The sequence below is a fragment of the Gopherus evgoodei genome, chromosome 15 (genome assembly GCF_007399415.2).
Source record: "Gopherus evgoodei ecotype Sinaloan lineage chromosome 15, rGopEvg1_v1.p, whole genome shotgun sequence".
Lineage (NCBI taxonomy): Eukaryota > Metazoa > Chordata > Testudines > Testudinidae > Gopherus > Gopherus evgoodei.
Genome location: NC_044336.1, coordinates 15,541,635 through 15,547,720, shown reverse-complemented (window position 1 = coordinate 15,547,720; position 6,086 = coordinate 15,541,635).

The following is a 6,086-nucleotide window of genomic DNA, read 5'->3' as shown; positions in this document are numbered from 1 at the left end:
TCCGGCCCACTACTTAAAACCAAAACAAAACGCTGTTCCCCTTGTCCGTGTTTCTAACAATACTCAAGAATTAAACCAGATAAAATGTTTAAAGTCTAGTTTAACATTTCATCATTTATGCGGTTTGGTTGTTTTCTGCAATTCATTCAGCACGGCTAATGAAACTAGATTCTATAGTCAATTTCGATTTAGTGCCCACTTCCAGCCTTTGCAGGATTTGCAACCCAAGGAGTCATTAAAAAAAAAATCCTTTTATTTGGTTTTAATCTATGAAAATGTTTGTTAATATGAGGCTTTGTAGGCAAAAATACTTGCAAGACAGAACCCTCCCATTCTGGGCTAACTAACCTGTGCAGTGTCCCTTTAAAATACCGTCAGTCTCATCTTCCTGGTCATGAACTGCTGCCTTCAACAGCATGGCCTCACACCGCCAATCCTTAATCAATGCCTCCAAGTGCCAGCTTGAGTCCTAAAGGAGGTAGCGAGCAGCCTGTCACAGCCTTTCCCTTTGATTCTTCCCCTTCTCTGGCAGGGATGGCAGACACGCCACAATGATTTCCCCCCCTTATCCTGTCCTCCTGACATACACTGGTCAGGCGCATGCTTCAGAGTCATTAGCGCCAACACCAAACTTTGGCACAGTGACAACAAGCAAAGCATGCTAGGTGAAATGCTGGCCCTGTTGAAGTCAATAAGAATTTTGCCGTTTATGTCAATGGGGTGAGGGTTTCATCCCACACATCCAGTCATTGCTCCTAAAGAGGGAAGTGTGAATTGCACCTTAGTCTCCCAACAAATCCACAAAAATGTGTGAGATTAAGCAAGGGAGGACAGGCCATATAAGGAAGGGCCAATGCTTACATAAACGTCCCTCATTCATAGCTCCTGCAAGCCCCAAAATGGAGTAGACTGTCCATGACATCAGCAAACAGCTCAGCTGTGGCAATCCTCCACTAAGCATAGCATGGAGGAAGCGCCAGCTGGCGTTATCAGCAGAAGCAGGTGAGCAGACAGGCAGAGTATGGAAGGTGGCACGTAAGGGAAATGTAGGCCAGAAACCCAGGAGAGAACACAATTGAGGCAAAATAAAGGCATACAAAACGAAATGCTCAGCTGACAAGTCTGAAAGGGAAAGTACTAGGTCCATTAGAGCTGGACATACAGCACAACGCTGCTGTACTCCTGCCTCTCTCTCAGCTCTGGAATGGTACGCACCTTATGACATATGCTGGAAATGCAGTGTCCAGTTACATTAATTAAAAAAAAAGAAACGACCCAGTGAAATGAATAGGGACCATCCGATCCATGGTCACAGTGCCTTGCATTCATTTATATTCACTGAAAGATAACTAGGTACGCCGGGGAACTAAAAACCTTCTCATCACAGTAAGGGAAATTTCCCACGGAGGGAAGAAATAGCTAGTTACTCAACAAAAATAAGCTACTCCAACCTGGACAACTTTGTTGCTTTTCATCACATCCCTAAATAGCTCCTCAAAGCAGCTGCTGCAGGTTTACATCTAACTCTAGTCTATTCCCCTTCTAGCAATAAGAAACCTGTTCAGGAGGCCCTGTTACGCCAAAGTAATTAACACACACGAAGAAAAAACCTACAGCCAATTATGGGAACTGGAGCTATGGAGCACTCCTGCCTGTACCTGAGAGCCAACAGCGCCCCCTTCCTCTTCCATTTGGGATTTCTCCAGGAGAGAGGAGATTTGGTAAGGTGTACAAAGCACTTCCACTGCGATCAGAGCAGAGTATGGAGGGCTTTGGGCATCAAGGCCAGGCACAGAGATGCTGAGGCATTCAGCTGTACTAGGTCTCTAGAACCAAATATATATTGATCTGATAGGGGGGTTCACCTAAGAGTTGTAGCTCTACTGAAAGCCAAAGGAATGATATTTTTCTAATGGAAGTTTCTTCTGATCTGATAGTGCTAAGGTGCGTTACACACAGGGCTCTTAAGCTTCCCTCTAGAGTGGTCCTCAATCAGCTAACTTGAAGCTAAAGACGTTAACTTACCGATTGAGGTTTGGTTGGGGTTAGCTACCCTTGACCACTTTAGCCACATCCTGGGAGTGAAATCCTGGCCCCACTGAGGTCACTAGGAGTTCTGCCATTGGCCTTAACGGGGCCAGGATTTCACCCTTGGTGTACAGTATAGAATCCTGCCTTGGAACAAGTAAGCCCCAGCTATAAGTATAAAGGACATCCTGATGCAGACGCATACACCTAGGTGCAACACTGACAGGAAAGCAGCAAGCATCTGGTAGAGAGCCAACTGGTGATGTGGAGGATACAAAGGGAATGTGGAATCTTCCTATCTTCCTCATTCCCTCATGCCTCACCACCTTCCCCCACACTGTTCCAACTCAAAAGTGGCTTTGACCTTTGAAACAGAATTTTGCATTTAATTAGCCCTGCAGACAGCCCCATTTTGTGAGAGTTCAGGGCAAGGTGGTTGGAAGCCTATTTTACGGTCATGTTGGCCACAGGCCATCCCACGCCCCGCATTCTGAGAGAGGTGGGTATAATTCCATGCACAGCAAGTGATTTTTGCTAGAAAAACACCAAAAGGTTCCAAAAGGACAGTAGGGTTTTGTGGCTCTGTCCAACGTTCACAGAAAGTTTTGCTGCTGGAGTCAGCACGCTCTGGGTCTGGGAACAGATGGCACCAACAGCCATTAAAAGACAGAGTTACGCAGACTCGAAGAAGGGATGCCACTCTGGGTGATTCATATGCATTAACGTCGCGGGAACTTTCCTCAGGATGTTGTCTTGGCTGATTGAGTAATTGGGGAAATTCATCTAAATCCATTTTTATGATTTCATTAAATGAATAGCTTTTTAAAAATGCCTCTCCGGTCTCACTAACTCGATCTTAAATCATGCCATTTCTCTTCCCCACTGGAATGTAAATATAATGCAGAACCTTTCCCTTAGGCTGTAATGGATATTAAATAACCAGGTTTCAAGGCAGCATTGCCCTCAGGTGGCTAAGTCACTTTAAATACACATTTCGATAAATAATGTGCGAGTTAAGCAGGCAGGCGGCTGCCCAGTTGACACTCATAAGAAAGAAAATGTGTTTATAAACACAGTGCTAAGAAAGTGACAGACTTAAGTGCCAGCTGACAGTTCCATGCCCCACCGTGGAAAAGCACGACCCTGGAACGGCAGGCATGCCACCAGGGCCAACGGGGGCAGGAGCATCTGGGAACCTGCTTGAATTTTTCTCATATGCTGCATCTTTATCAATTTGCCAAGCAGCCCCATGACAAAGGAAAGACCAGCCTCCATGGGACGTGGAGTCACTTCCTGGGCACTAGGCGTGGTGACAGCGTGTCTTCCGGAGGAGGATATCAGAGCTGCGCATCCCTCCTGAGGCTGAAAGCAAGAACAGCTCGAGAACGCAGTCCCCTTCTAGATGATGCCAAATGGCAGAGGAAATGTAGCAGCTTCCCCATTTCACAGATGAGGAAACTGAGGCACAGAGAGGTATATGACTTGCTCCGGAACACCGAGAAATAGCAGCCAGCTATCCTGACCTGCTTCAGCCAGTTGTTTTTCTCGTCTACTAGAAAAGTGGCATTATCTTATCTGCATCCCAAAACACAACTGAGTCAATGCACAGCATCTTGCAGGAAGGGACTTTTCACTGTTGTAACTGGGCTGTGTAATCTGACTGAACACTCAGACATGTCCAGAGCATTAGCCAGTTTCCAGCGAGGGCCACCGTTTGGCCTACGTAACAGTGGATGTGGTGTAACTGGGTGAAAGGACCTGGGCTGTGTAGTCTAGATTGGCTCTTAAAATAAAGGACATTCCTCCCTACATTCTAATCTTTTATTGGCCTCAGCTGTTTTATACTGTTTCACTGAGGGTAAGCTGTGACACAAATCGTCAGCGCAGGGAAATTAACCGAAAGGCCAGTACTGTCTTTACTTCCAGCTCTTCAGTTCTCTCCCCCTTCAGAAGCAGGAGGTGAAAAGCAGGTGCGTCATGCTCAGCTTTGCACTGCCTGGCTTCTTATCCATTACACATAACTGTGACAAAGGAAACTAAATGTTTAGTATCAGTAGATTCTCTTGCTATCCTCAATGCCATTTTTGGGAGAGGAATAAGCAGGGGGCAACTCTCCAGCAATGTTCACCATCGCCACCTGCTGGGCAAACATTTCAAACATAGCAGCAGGATTTCCTACTGCTCATGTCATGCACATTTGGGAACAGCATTGCAGCAAGGGTGGGAGGTATCTGAATCCTAGAACGGAACTGTAGGTCTGGAAGGGACCCAGAGAGATCATCTAGTCCAGCCTCTTGTGCTGAGGCAGGACCAAGTGAACCTAGACCATCCCAGACAGGTGTTTGTCCAACATGTTCTTAACCTCCAGCGATGGGGATTCCACGACCTCTCTTGATGCCTATTCCAGAGTTTAAACCCTCTATTGCTGCAGATTAAACCCATTACTTCTTGTCCTACCCTTAATGGACACGGAGAACAATTGATCCCAGTCCTCTTTATAACAGCCCTTAATATATTCAATGACTTATCAGGTGGTCTCCCCCCACCCAGTCTTTTCTCAAAACTAAACATGCCTAATTTTTAACCTTTCCTCATGGGACAGGTTTTCTAAAGCTTTCATCATGTAACCTCTTCCCTGAGGTGTAGCCCAAGCCTTCTCCATGGCACTTGCTACTTGGAGCGGCAAGTGTCTGCAAGGTTAATTCTGTTCAGTGCCAATAAAACCAGTTCCCCACGGCACCAGCCCACAAAGGGAACGCTGCTACAGAGCTCCACCCTGGTGAGAGCAGAGGGAGGTGGTGGGCAAGTCTTACATTCATTCCTCCATCGATAGCGAGTGAAAAACACCTCTAACTTGTCTCCAACCCTTCCACATACACATTGCGGAAAATTGGCTTGCAGCCACCATTCCGCTATGAATGCAGAGCCCCATCTGCATCACCCCACCCTCCTGTATTACTGACACTTACCTGAATAGCTAAAATAAAAATAACCTCATTTAGGGCTTTTCATCCAATCTCAAAACACCTCACAATCTTAATGTATTTATCCTCAACACCCATGTGAGGCAGGGCAGTGGTATTATCCCCATTGTACAGATGGGGAACTGAGGCACAGAGACATCAAGTGACTTGCCCAAGGTCACACAATAAGTCTGTGGCACAGCAGTGATACGAACGCAGGTCTCCCACCTCCTAGGCCAGTGCCCTAACCACTGAACCATCTTTCCCCTTCACACGTGATTGACTCAGGGACCCAGCTGTAAGGGGAGAATGGACAGGGCAGAGATATCTGGGGAGAGCTAAGGTTGGTTGTGGATCCTTACCCTCAAATGTCCAGGCTTTCAAAGGTCTATGATCCCAATGGTCTAATAATGGTATTTTTAAATTGATTAATACTCCCTACTTTAATGGTATCTTGAAGGGATTTTTAAAGCATGGGAATTAACTGAGTCTGAGATGGCTACTGTTGTGTGGGAGGTGGAAAGGGAGGAGTAAGAAACCAGGCCACTGCACCTCACTGCAGGTGAGCTCCCTTTGAAGTGCAGCACTGAACTCTGAACAGCTGAAAAGCACCAAGAAAGCAGGAGACGAAAGCAGACGCGGACAGGACATCATTTCAGACAGAGGGAGGCAGCCACCTCGCACACAGGAAAAGCTGAGTCTCACGGCAGACAAAGTCGAGACAAAGGTGGCTAATGAGCCACTTGCTCTTTCAGGCCAGGCATCACCATTCATCAAATGTAGGTTGTCACTCAGCCCTAGGCTACGTCTACACTACAGGATAAATTCGAATTAGCTTAAACCGATTTTATAAAAGTCGATTGTGCGCGTCCACACTAGGCACATTAATTCGGTGGTGTGCGTCCATGGTCCAAGGCTAGCGTCGATTTCTGGAGCCGTGCACTGTGGGTAGCTACTGTAAAATAATGAGGCCAATAACTTCGATTTGCGTCCACACTAACACTAATCCGATATAGTAATATCGATTTTAGCATTACTCCTCTCGTTTTGTAGGAGTACAGAAATCAATTTAAAGAGCCCTTTAAATCGATATAA